Below are 14,100 nucleotides of genomic sequence, written 5' to 3'. Positions count from 1 at the left end.
AACATTATGTAGACCTAGATTATAGGTGGACAAACCAACACAATGATTCCATGTTGAGGACGTCCCCATGGCAAGAGTAATGTGAACACAACAGCTTTGACACGCAAGAGTCTGACAAGGCATGTTTTAAAGATTACCATAATATATGACAAGAGCAAGTCTCCCTCAAGGGACAGCATTGATTCAATAATTTCCCCCCAGCATGCTAATTTACTTGAAATTCTGAGATTAGTAGATTTTTAAAAGTTTTTGTATCATTTCTAATATTATTAAGCTTATGGAATGAGCAACTGTAAATCAGCACAGTTCTGTTGATTTTTCCTGATTAATAGGAGCTATGTAGACAAACGTGAACAAAAAGTAAGGTTCAAGTGCAGGTGGGGTGGAGAGGATTCCTCCTCTAATCAGGGACGATGGGCTTAAAAAAAACCTTCTAGAAGGGTCTTGAAACACGAAATCCTAGGTTTCGTGTTTTTAATAGGCCATAGCCATGAATCATGATTTTTTTTTTTTAATATAGACAAAGCAATGCAGATTTTTCCTTTTTTCTTGTAATGGACATGTTCTGACTTACTTTTCCCCCTCTTGCAACAGAACATAAAGCTACTGATGCAGATTAGAAAAAGAGCACTGGGAATTTGTCATCACATCGAAACACACTAAATTGCAATGTTTGTGGTAGCTGTTATGCTGACATGACTGATTAGTTATAAAAACGGCACTATGCAAGAATAGGTAGACTACTTTGTTTCAGCCAAGCCAAATCCTCTCGGTTCCTCTCATTATTAAATCTTGCCCTATCCCAAGCTAACTGCAGTTTAATTATCCTGATACGTCTGCAGTGGTGGGGGAAAGTTTATTCCAGCTGGCCGTGGAGCAGCCATGTTGATGGTGTTAGAATGGTGAAATTAATGGTGAAATTAATGTTTGTAAGCATTTTATTTTTCAAATTTTGCCATAAAATGTACAAGAAACTCCAAAACAAGATCTGTACTTTGTACTTTGGGAAATTCTTATCTTAAAAAAGAAATGCTATAGATGTGTTGGCATCTGTGACTGAATCCTGCCAAAATCAAAACAAATGTGAAATCTCAACTGTCAACTGTGAATTGTTTTATTCTATATCAAATACTGTAAGACGAAAATATAATTTACATGTCAACAATGAAATATTACTCAATGTTCAGTATAATTGCACACAGATGAAATATTATTTCACATATAAGAAACAGTAAAGAAAAATTATACACCACTGATTTTCCAAACTATTTGGGGAGAAATCTGGGTTTTTCAGAAGGTTATAATTTTATCCTGGATTTCACAATAAGAACAAATGAAAGACAGTCTTTCCACCACTGCTGATCTTCCTTTGAAATGTTCAGCCCAGGACAAGGTTGGGTGCATTTTATGGCACACTCTCAATTCACAACGGACAATGCTGAAGCATGGATAGTGCTGGCATTAATTGAGTGTGCCCCTAGAACATGCCCCAGAATCCTCTGTAATGAGTAGGGATGCTGTGGCAAACGCACAGTGTTTCCTTGGCAGATGTGGAAAGTGTTTCTGATGCCAGTAAGTTTGAAAACCACTGTAATATATCACTACATAGCAGCTATCAGGACTATCAAATACCAAATACCATTGCAGGACAGCTATCAAATACTATAAAATATCAACTCTCCATTATCAAATATTGATATCAAATATCAGTGGGTATCAAATGTAGATGGCCAATACTATGAGAATATTCAGAGGATATTTGAACACTCAGGGAACATGGAGAATATTTGCCATCAAAATTCTCAAAGGAGAATTTTGGAAGCAAATTCATTGCAGTATATGATTTGTATATTATGTACCTAGGGGGCAGCTGGTAACTCATCTCTGTGGTTGTGGATTCACACAGTGACCATTCATCATGAGAGTAGCTCACCAGATACATCCGACTCTACACAAACACCAACTAGTGCCAAGAATGTACAGCACTAGCACAGAAACTTTCCTTACAGTCATTATGATCCGCATATGGAAATGCCACCATTCATAGCACTTGCAGTGTTTCCTCATGTGGTGAGTGTAACATGAGAGATATTTCCACATAGTGTGCTTGAGATTCACAGCTGTGAGCCAATGGAACTAATGTTACGAAGGGTGTGGGAAAAAATTCATGTGAAAAATACTGACACCTCAGTGTTCAACACATTTACTTGCAAGTAAATGTGCTGCAGAAGTAAAGCATTAAAATGCTAAGGAAACAGGATGATGGAAATATAAGAGAAGTGTAATAGAATGGGGTGATTCACACATTACTCACACAGAAGGTCAACGTAGATACAAAAGGACTGCAGAGCTGCACATTGAACCCTGCCCCAAGGTCATAAGCTCTTCCAGGCCCTCGTGTATTGAGGGTGAACTTCCACAGCAGGGAGACTTTTGTATTGGTGTCTCCCCACATGATTGAGAACCTAAGTTGGGGAGCCTCCACCAATAGAGAAGGCTCCCCACTGCCAAAGGTATCCCTCAACACATAAGGGACAAAGAGGGGCCATGAAACTTGCAGACAGAGCTCAGTGGGGACAGGTCCTGTTGCATCTGTATTGCCCCTATGTATGAGTAACCCGTGAAGATAGCTATAAACATCCTTAATGCTTTCCCATAATATATGAACCCGGAGGCATCTTATTAAGAAAACAAACGGAAAATAAGCCAAAAGAAATTGCTTTTCACAGCTATGTCACCTTTGGAATTTATTACCCTTTTGAAGGATAAGAGTGTAATGTTTTACTGTAATATAGCTTGTACTGATGGACAAGAAACATGTTTCTTGCCTCTGACATCTAAGAGATGGGGGGATTGCTCAAGAGACAGATAACTTCATAACTGTTCTGTCGCTAGGCTTAAATGAAGTATCTCTGTGACCCATAATGGTGGCCACACCTTACATTCCCCAAATCTGGCATAAACGCAAACAGCTTCAATTCTGGCAGAAGAATTAAAATGCAGTTGCAGCATACCTATTGCTGCAAACATGTTGTGATTCAGAACATTACAATGCACTCTTAGGGAGCAATCCTATGGCCGCTAGACAGCAGCTAGACGGCCATAGGATATGCCGTTTTCCGGGAACCGACTTTGGAGCCCACGCTCCAAGGTCGGTTCCTGGAAAACCGACCTCCCCCCACTTCTGCATTGCTTCCGAGGCAGCGCTGAACAGCCCCGTCCGTGCTCGCAAGAGGAGCACGGAGGGGCCGGAAAGGGGCATGGCTGGGGGCGTTCCAGGGTGGGGAGAGCGTAGCTGCCTGTATGACACATCCAATGTGTTGTACAGCAGCCTCCTTTCCTGCACCGTGCTCCTGTGGCTAGACAGCCGCAATCCGCTGTCTAGCCGAAAAAGCAGGGCAGGAGAAGCGTGGAGGGAACGATCCCTTCCATGCTTCTCCTGCCCTGCTTTGGATAGGCGGTCGCCTCCGAGTTCAGAGGCAACTGCCTATCTCAATAGGATTGCACCCTTAAGCACATTAAAAATATGGAAAGAAGACTGGAAAACAGTTTGGAGAGAAAGTAACTTGCATCTGCTTGTATATTTACAGTAACTTAAGTAACTTAAGTCTGTTAAGTGCCATACAAATTTCATATACATGTTCGCTGTCCCGTAGAATAAACATATCTTGCTTCGTTGGCTGTAAATGGACCTTCCACTGCTTTCAAAGCTGCATATGTTATTAGTATTCCCAGATTCTCCTTTAAGCCTTGTTTAGATAAACAGGGACAATCAAGTGTGTTTCATTGGCTTGTAATGTTGATTTCTATGATAAAATCAACAACCCTTGTTTATGCTTGAAGGGAATCTCCCAAGTTTTTAGCCACACACTTTGCATGCAGTATGTGATTGCAAGTAATTCTGAACTTGACCCAAAATACATACCCATGTAATTTACATGTTAACGTATTTCAAAAGTGAAGCAGATATGAAGCAAGAGCCCCTAATTATCCTAAGAGCTCTTTTCCTCACTTTCAGGAGACTTTGTTTTCTGATTAACTGCATGATCATGAACATAGATAAAGAACTGGAACAAATTACTACTTATTACAGTTTTTTCTGTTTTAAATGATACAGTATTTGAATCTTTATAATATATGCATATTTATCTTTCTATCCATCTGCTGGGATGAAATCTCCAGTATTCTTCTTTTCCTGCTGTTTTCCTCTTTTCCTTTCCAAGTATACCCTGTGTCCTATTCTGGCTAAGCTGTAAATCCACAAGGTGTCAAACAAGGGCTTGGAGAGATTGCTTTGTTGCATGTGGCCGGCATCAGGGAGCAGGCATCAGATTCTAAGCAGCTAAGGATTGGTCAGGGAGGGCAGAACCTGGAACAGTTCCCATGCAAACTTCCAGAAGCAATAGAAGTTGTTTCAGCAAAGGTCTGAGATCAGCTCTGCCTTGGTGTCACAGGGTGGCCTCTAACTGTACCCCCTGTCTCCTCTGCTAGAAGCTTACAGGGGAGTGAGGGGTCTTTGGTGATTGGAGATGAGACGGACTTCTGGTTCCTGGTTTCTCAATTGAGGAATGTGAACCTCCATGCTCAGGGAACAGTCTGGTGTTGAATGCTTTTATGGGTGGCCCGCAGAGGGTTCTTCCTTAGACTGGACCTCAGGCCACTCTGAGGCAGAGGCCTGCTGACCCACCCCCAGAGGTGTCTGCTCTGGATCAGAAACAGGCATCTGGAGTCTGGGCCGTGACACTCTGGACCATTTCTTCTACACATACATCATTACAATCTAGACTGTAGAGAGTTAATGGTCCACATAGACTGGGCCACAGTTTCTGCTGGTATACATTTCTGCTATAGTGTCTTTAACATGACATTTCTTTACTGTAGCAGAGGATGTAGGCCTTTATGCATTTTGGTTTTGGAAGAAACAGGGAGGATGAGAAGAGTATTGGCACGCACATACGTTGCGGTTAGGGAAAAGTCGCCCTCAGAACCTGTACTCAATGCCCATGTCATCTTACAATAATCACAGCCAATACAGCATTATGTCAACAGATGACTCAGAAGAAGAGAAGAGGGAAAATAGACTTAAAAAAAGGAGAAGGCAGCAACACTGGAAACAGACCAAATAAAAAGCAGCAGCCAAAATAAACCAGTCATGGCTCTGTAGCAAACATGTGGCCACAGTCAAGAAAAGGTTGGAAATGTGTTAAAATAAAGTATAATTAGCTGTGTACTCTTTCCAGACCCTCATACCATGGTAGCCTTATTTCCCTAGTCCCAGCTAGAAATAAGTGAATACCACACCTTGTAAGGACTGAGAAAAAAAAATCAAGACAGAGTTAAAATTTAAAGGTAAATTGGTTGTTCGCGATGCTTTATCACTTTGGAAGCAGCAAACTGAGATCTTCTGTGACTGCCTAGAGTCAGGAGACCAAAGGTGATAAGTTTATAAATTAGTAAGCTTTCAAAGTCAGCAACACCTGGCAGAATTATATGGAAAGAAACAGAACAACAGACATTAAAACATGTAGCTGGCAAATAATTATGAATCCAAAATAATTGAACAGCCCAGATTTTCAGGCCACTCTGCCAGCATAGCATTGGCCTGCAGGTTGCCCCTGGAGATGCTCTGGGTTTTTGGAATCTACCTACATATCCTCTCCAAGAAGTGCACACTTAGGGTAATGGCCATGCCTACCACTTCTGTATCTTGCTGTATTCTAGTCTTGATGATGTGGGTCTGAGACAAGAAACATTACAGATGTTTCAGTTCAGCTCTGAACAAATGGAAAATAACTAGTATTGGTATTTAAATGGCTAAACAGACTTAAAATAAATAAAGTTGAAATACATGGCTGCTTGTTTAAATAAATGCCTTTGTTTTACATGTATGAGAAATAAAAAATAAAATGGCTGCACAATTTTTAGTGTAGCTCTGTGCCACTGAAGGCTTGCTTACTAATGATAGGTGAGATTTTTCAGGATTCTTTGAAAGTTATTTTGCAGCTCAGAAACTAGGATTCACAGCATGGCAACTGCCATGCAGATTCCTAATGCCTTTTACTTCCTGAATGCACATCTCTGGAGCCCCGGTGCAAAGTCATACATCTACCAGATCATGCCTAGATGACATACTGCCCTGGAGCCATATTCAGTCCGCAAGTACATTAATTATGATCTGCCAGATTCTTGATAAACATGCTCTTTTCCTGGTCCACCTGGGCTTATTGATGACTTTTTCCAAGTATTACTACAAAAAGATAGAAAGAAGGAGGGGCAGGGAGAGAAAGAACCACCTAAAAGTGGTGGAAACAACCACCTATTGTGCATGTCAGGCAGTGCAACAAATGATCGATTACAATTCTTCTAAAGTTAAAATTACTCTCACACACTAGCTGGACAAGCTGTTACTGGTGTGTTTGTTTCTGCTCCTGTATTAGCAAGACATCTCTGTATTTCAGTTTTCATTGAGGTGGTAAACTTCTGACTGAGCTGTGCCACTTCAGATTGTAGGTGAGAGCTCACGTGACTGAATGCTCCAACATGCAAAAGAATCAACTCAAAAACATAAATTCCTGCTTGTAGAAAACTAGCATGCCAGCCTTTTCCTAGACAAGCTAGTTTTTTTATGTACAGGGATTTTTTGTATGGAGGGTTATGTGATCCCCTGCAGCCTGAAGTGGCATCATTCAGTCACAACTTTACCACCAGTGAGAACTAGGGTAGTGACTGAAATGTGAAGGCTCATGGAAACCTATCCCTCGTCACCACCCTAAACACACACTTCATAAAATAAATCTGGGGTCAACAGCCACACCATTGCATCATCCCGCTAATGGTGAGTGAAAACCTTGATATAATTCCATGTTTTTAATTGAATGTTTGATTTCACTGTCTGTACAAACTACATTTTAATTAATACAGACCATCTTTAAGTAAATAAGTATGCAATCCTATGCATATTTAGAAAGAAATTAAGTCATACGGTTCCCAGCATGCCCTAGCCAGCATGGCTGGCTGGAGGGATGCTGGGAGTTGTGGCCTTTTTTCTGTCTAAACACGCATAGGATTGCGCCCTTAATGTGTTAAATGGCCTTCATGGGGGATTGAGTTGGGCACCCATCTTTCTTTTCAGCCCTACCTCCCCACCCACACAGCCTGTATACCTGCAAGAACAACTCCACTCTGTGATTCATTGACTGCAAATCTAAGGGATTCATTTTCAAAACAAATACAGTTTTGTTTGGGTTTATTTTGCATTTAAAAAATCATTCTTTTCACTGACAAGCAGTGGGTTTTTCCATGAGACTGATATTTTGGAATGGGTTGCAACTGCATTTCTACCGTTGGTTTTCAAAACAAACAGACACAAAACACATGCTGCTGAAGCACGTATATGCAATTCACATTTGGGACAGGATTACTATTTTTATATGATTCTAGCAGAAAGAAAGAATCGTATGTTGACCCGCTGACTCTTTTGCCACTTGCATGATTATGGAATGATGTATTTTAAGGAGATGTACAATATGGTCTTAGGTGTGTTCACTTAGAAGTATGCCTGGGTCTGGGGGTTTGATGGGGTTTATGCCCAAATAGGTGTTGCATAAGATTGCCAGACTGCTAGGAGCATCCAAAGGACTGTGGAATTGTTTCTGTGAACCCAAGAAGGTTTTGGACTTGTTTCTCTCAAGCAGCAACCTCCCCTCCCATGTTCTATGGCTTCATATGGCATGGGGGAGGGATCAACAACAGTTCAAAAACAAAAAGCCAAGAACCACACTTGCATAAACCTTGCATGTGTCAGCTCTTTGGATCCTGGTCTGAATGAATGACTGGATGTGTATTTTGGGGAGCTAAGGAGAGGGAGAAAAGTCTTGTGTAGAAAAATATATTTGGAGGGAAGAGGATGAAATGGGATTGCATCTGATGGCCTTACCCTCAACCACTGTGCATTGATTTACACTCCAGTTTGCATTAGTTCTGAATGCGTTATCAGTTCCCTGCACAAACTGAGAATTGGACTCAGGGCTTTTCTGTCTGAAGCTTTTAACCCGCACCTTTACAGAGGCTTCTGCTTCTGGATTCTTTGTGGGATTAAGGTCGGCTCCTTTACACATTTTTTTCTGGGATTTTTCTTTCTCTACCTTTCTATATATTCCATTATACAATCACTAGGTGGCACTGTGGTATAGCAGAATTGCACAATTACACAAGATTTCTATGGCATTAGAGAGGGCATTCAGAAAAAATATCACACTTTCCTTGTTAGGAAAAAAAATCAAAATAATGTTCGCAAGACACAGGAGAGGCCCTGGAGGAGGATGACATTGTGTAAAGGACCTGCAAACTACCGCAAGTGAGCAATCATGAGCACACAATAAAAGTATCTTGTAGAAAGGCTCTCAGACTTAAGTCATATACTTAGAGTAGACCTATTGAAATAAATGGGACTGAAGTGATTACTAACTTAGCTCAAATTGATTTCAGTGGGACTGTTCAAATAAGAACAGAAAGGTAGGTTCCCAATTGCATGTACAGAGCCTAGACACATAGTTGTATGTGAGTAGTCTCTGTCTCTGTTCAGACCGGTGAGGCAGAGCCAGTGGCCATGATCCCATTCCATCTCCCACATGTTTACTGAATACATCTGAAAATAGCTTCAGTTTTCCATTTATTATAGCTTGTTTCATGACTAGAAGAATTGTTTTTTTCACCCCCCCCAATCTTTCCTGTATAAACTGGTGAATATGTTCTGTACATAAAACACTCCTTGTGCTAACTGCTGAATGTTTTTCATATAGCATTGTCCTCTGTTACTACAGAGGGGTACCTCCAGTTAATAACAAATGGGCAGAGGAAGCAAACAAACAGTTCCCGTTTGGGATGTTTAATTCTGGCAGCATACCTACACCAGGCTCAACATTCCAGACTGAGGAAAAGAAGGGTTGAAAGGGACTACGCAATTAGCATTGGTGCTATAACAATGTTATTGTGCTTGCTGTGGTAGCTTGCAGGCATTAACAGGTGGCATTATTGCTATGTTCTGCCTGAGGTTTGACAGCTATTTGTAGAGTAGCAAGAGCTTCTTTTACATGTTCTGCATGTAATATTTTCCCAGTTTACTCTGTTGCAAATCAGGGGCACAATGCAGCCCTTGTTCCCACATGGAGAGCAGATACAGGGGCCTCTGGATACACAGATGGATCCTAGGGTTTGGGCACACAATGTTGCTGGCAACCCACCTCCACATTTAGGAGCAGCAGAGTGTATGTGAAGCATACCCAGTGCATAAGATGATGGCATTTCAGTGGCAGGCTTTGGGGCTGAGAGAGTGTCTGAAAAGGTCAGGTGGGTTGGCAGCCTGGTGCCCTCCAGGTATTTTGGACTACAGCCCCCATAATCCCTGACCATTGGACATGCTGGCTGGGGCTGATGGGAGTTGTAGTCCCAGACATCAGGAGGACGCCAGGTTCCCTATCCCTACACAAAGGTTTCCTAGATCATGCACTGCCTACTGATGTTTTGAAATAGTTCCCCACCACAATGATTCCTAGAAACATGGTTTGTAAAAGCTGTGTTTGTCATGTGTTTATAATACATGCTTTGGGGACATCAGAACGGCAGGTAGCTAATGCTCCTAATTGAATTACTATCACCAATAATAACAAAAGAAAAAAGAAATGAATAAAAAGAAAAAGTGTCCAGTTATGGGCACCACACTTTAAGAAGGATGCAGGGAAACCGGTGAGGGTTCAGCGGAGGGCAACGAAGATGATCAGGGGACTGGAAACAAAGCCCTATGAGGAGAGACTGAAAGAACTGGGCATGTTTAGCCTTGAGAAGAGAAGACTGAGGGGAGATATGATAGCGCTCTTCAAGTACTAAGGTTGTCACAGAACGGAAGGCCAGGATCAGTTCTTGATCATCCCAGAGTGCAGGACAGGGAATAATGGGCTCAAGTGACAGGAAGCCAGATTCCGGCTGAACATCAGGAAAAACTTCCTGACTGTTAGAGCAACATGACAATGGAACCAGTTCCCCAGCGAGGTGGTGGGCTCTCCCACACTGGAAGCATTCAAGATGAGGCTGGACAGCCACCTGTCAGGAATACTCTGACTTGGATACCTGCATTGAGCAGGGGGCTGGACTCAGTGGTCTTATAGGCCCTTCCAACCCTACTATTCTATGATTCTATTAATTCAGTAAGGGAGATCCCCATATGCAAAGGCGGTGTGGAAGGTGTTTTTTAAACAGACATTAGAATCAATACATGCATTAACATGGGGCATACAATCCAGCCAACATTAATCTCTTTCAGGTCCCATTAACTTGAATGGAAGAGTTAAACACATCCTTAAAGAATGGAAGAGTTAAATAAATCTCTAAAGTGCTTGACAGCACAATCCCATACATGTCTACTCAAAACTATGTCCCACTGATTTCAGTGAGGCTTATTCTCAGGTAACTGGGTATAGGATTGCAGTGTAAATGTGGCTGGGTGCTGCCATGGCTGAATGTTATCCACCATGGCATTTAATCCTACATCAGTTAGGATGGGTTAGCACAAGAAAACAACCACACTTTTTACGGAAATACTTCTGACAGATGCTCATAGGAATACAGATGTCGGTTTCTTGCAGTGTGGATGTTGATTCTAGTTCTTCAAAGGAGATGTGGAATTCAGGAATCTGAGCAGGAGTTTCACAGCACTGTGGGGAAGTATCAGAACTCTGTATTTCAGACCAAATTTTGAAACCAGCAAATTTCACCCCCTAGGGAGTATCTTCTTCTTTTCAGGTAAGTAGTAGAAGAGGACACTATCGGTCAGTGAAAGAAACCAATACATCGTCTTGACATTTTGGAAACAAAATGATAAACAGGAGAATTTGAAATACATATGAACTTGCAATGCAGTTAAATGCTCTTTTTTGACTATGAGACATCAGTACTATTCTCATGCGGTTATAAATACATTGCTTATGGCATAGAGATTTCCTTTTCAGTACTATTCAATTATAATATGTAACATTATGCTACTTTATATAAAAAATGGATGTCATAAAACAGCTAGATGTTGGCCTTTTTCCAACTCTTGGCATAGCAGAATAGCAAGTAACATCTTAAACCTTCTGCCAGCTTCAAACATTCATTCAAGCCATAAGTATTTATACGTAGGAGTTCTAAATGAGCAGTTCTCAATCCAATAATAATGAAACCTGCTTTGCTAAATTTGATGAGACTACCAAGCATAATTAATTTTGAGTTTATCTGCCACATTAGTTAATTAAGGATGCACTGTTTTTCCAGTCCATTAAATTGCTGGGAAGATAATTCTGTTTCTGATGTGTGTGTGTGTTTAAAGAGAGAGGGTCTTCTCAGCTGTAGTGGCCAGTTTATGGAATGCCTTCCCCAAAGTGTTTAATTGGCACCTACACTATTATATTTTCAGTGCAAGGCAAAGGCCTTTCTTTTCTCCCAGGCATTTTAGAGACTTAGCTTTTAGATTTTTAAGACTATTCACATATGTTTTTATATTCATCTATCCCTCTGCTGGTTGTCATTTTGTATTGTATCTTTATTATTTTAAATATGTGCATTGTATTGCATTCTTTTACTGTTTGTAATTCACCCAAAGAATGTTTGTTATTGGGTAGGTTAAAGATATAATAAGTAATGAGATTATTTATTATAATAAATCATATTGATATTAATAATAATAATATAAAGAGTTAAGCCTTCTAGGGTGCAATCTTATGCATGTTCAGACAGAAAAAAAGTCCTACAACTCCTAGCATTTCCTAGTTATCTCAGAAGACCCTTGGGTGAATGGGGTTTTTTTTTTTCTTCCAGGGAACAGCTGGATTGAGGGAGATTCCCCACACACACATAATGGAAGAATATAGTTCTTCATATTCCCCGGTATGTTTACTCCTCATTTTGTCCATTCCCTGAGCATGTGCAGAGTGTGCTTTTTATTCAAACAAAGAGAAGGTTGCTGATCTTTCCCTTCATGATGCATTTGTACAAGTGTGACTGCTTCAGAAAGAACTTTCCATTATACTGTCTCTTTTTCTTCATGAGTTTCATAACAGAAGTATGGTGTAGTGCTTAGAGTCCAGCCCAAAGTCACCCAGTGAGATAACTAACAGGAGGTTTGATAATGAGCTGGATGTGGAAATACAAAGCTGAGCTGGGGACAAGTGGGGTGCTGACATGTGTAAGGAGTAAGTCGCATTGAACTCAGTAAGACTTACTTCTGAGTAGTCATGTACAGAGTTGGTTCTCCTCTCCATTTTAGCCTCACAACGTCAACAACAATGCTGGATGTGGAAATATAAAGCTTAGCAGGGAGAATAATACCTTGTGCAGGGCTCCAGACCAGCATGGTCATTTTAAAAGGTTTTTTCTTTCTTTAAAACAGTGTTGCTTTAAACAAAGAGTGCATTGCTCAGGCACACCTGGGGCAGCCTTGTTTTGGAAAGCCCTGAGGAAGAGGAAGTGTTTTGGCTGAAAGTAATTACTGCACGTCTCAGGGCAGGGGAAAAAATACGTAAATATCTATGAAAAATAGCCTTTCTTACGGAAGTTATGCAGACTCACAGAGATGGCTGGGCACCGGAATTACGGTTGTCGGTACGGATTTATCTTCATAATTTTCGGAGCGGAAAAAAAAGAGGAGAATTCTGGGGGCTTGTGAACGATGGTACGGGAGCACTGGCTGCAAACTGCGGAAGTCGAGCGGCACGGAAGGTACACAGTTCATACATCCCTACTAGTACTTCCCGGGATTTCGAAGCTATGCTTCTATTGTTGTTGTTGTTGTTGTTGTTCAGTCGTTCAGTCGTGTCCGACTCTTCGTGACCCCATGGACCATAGCACGCCAGGCCTTCCTGTCCTGCGCTCTCTCCCGGAGCGTGCTCAAGTTCATATTCATTGCATCCGTGATGCTATCTAGCCATCTCATCCTCTGTCGTCCCCTTCTCCTTTTGCCTTCAGTCTTTCCCAGCATCAGGGTCTTTTCCAGGGAGTTTTCTCTTCGCATTAGGTGGCCAAAATATTGGAGCTTCAGCTTCATTATCTGTCCTTCCAATGAGCACTCAGGGTTGATTTCCTTTAGGATGGACTGATTTGACCTCCTTGCAGTCCAGGGGACTCGTAAGAGTCTTCTCCAGCACCACAGTTCGAAAGCATCAATTCTTCGGCGCTCAGCCTTCCTTATAGTCCAGCTCTCACAGCCATACATTACTACTGGGAAAACCATAGCTTTGATTAGACGGACCTTTGTTGGCAAGGTGATGTCTCTGCTTCTTACTATGCTGTCTAGGTTGGCCATAGCTTTCCTCCCAAGGAGCAAGCGTCTTTTAATTTCATGGCTACAGTCACCGTCTGCGGTGATCTTGGAGCCCAAGAAAGTAAAATCTGTCACTGCTGCCATTTCTTCCCCTCCTATATGCCAGGAAGTGATGGGGCCAGATGCCATGATCTTCGTTTTTTTAATGTTGAGTTTCAAACCAGCTTTTGCACTCTCCTCTTTCACCCTCAACAAGAGGCTCTTGAGATCCTCTTCGCTTTCTGCCATTAGGGTGGTATAATACAGTCCAAAATAGCATTTGCCTTTTTTGCAGCCACATCACATTGTTGGCTCATATTCAGCTTGTAATCTACAAAAATTCCAAGATCCTTCTCGCTTGTAGTGTTGTTGAGCCACATATCCCGCATCTTGTAACTGTGCATTTGGTTTCTTTTTCCTAGGTGCAGAACTTGGCATTTATCCCTATTAAATTCCATTCTGTTGTTTTCTGCCCAGCGCTCCAGTTTATCAAGATCACTTTGAATTTTGTTTCTGTCTTCCAAAGTATTAGCTATCCCGCCCAATTTTGTGTCATCTGCAAATTTGATCAGCATTCCCTGCACCTCCTCCTCCAAGTCATTAATAAAAATGTTGAAGAGCACTGGGCCCAGGACTGAGCCCTGCAGTACCCTGCTCATCACTTCTCCCCAGTTTGAGAAGATCCCATTGAGAAGCACTCTTTGAGTCTGATCCTGTAGCCAACTGTGGATCCACCAGATGGTTGTTTCATCTAGCCCACTTTGAGCTAG

The sequence above is a fragment of the Heloderma suspectum genome, chromosome 1, assembly GCF_057233095.1.
Source record: "Heloderma suspectum isolate Gila_16-S chromosome 1, 16-S_ref, whole genome shotgun sequence".
Taxonomy (NCBI): domain Eukaryota; kingdom Metazoa; phylum Chordata; class Lepidosauria; order Squamata; family Helodermatidae; genus Heloderma; species Heloderma suspectum.
Note: the sequence above shows the minus strand (reverse complement) of the source record.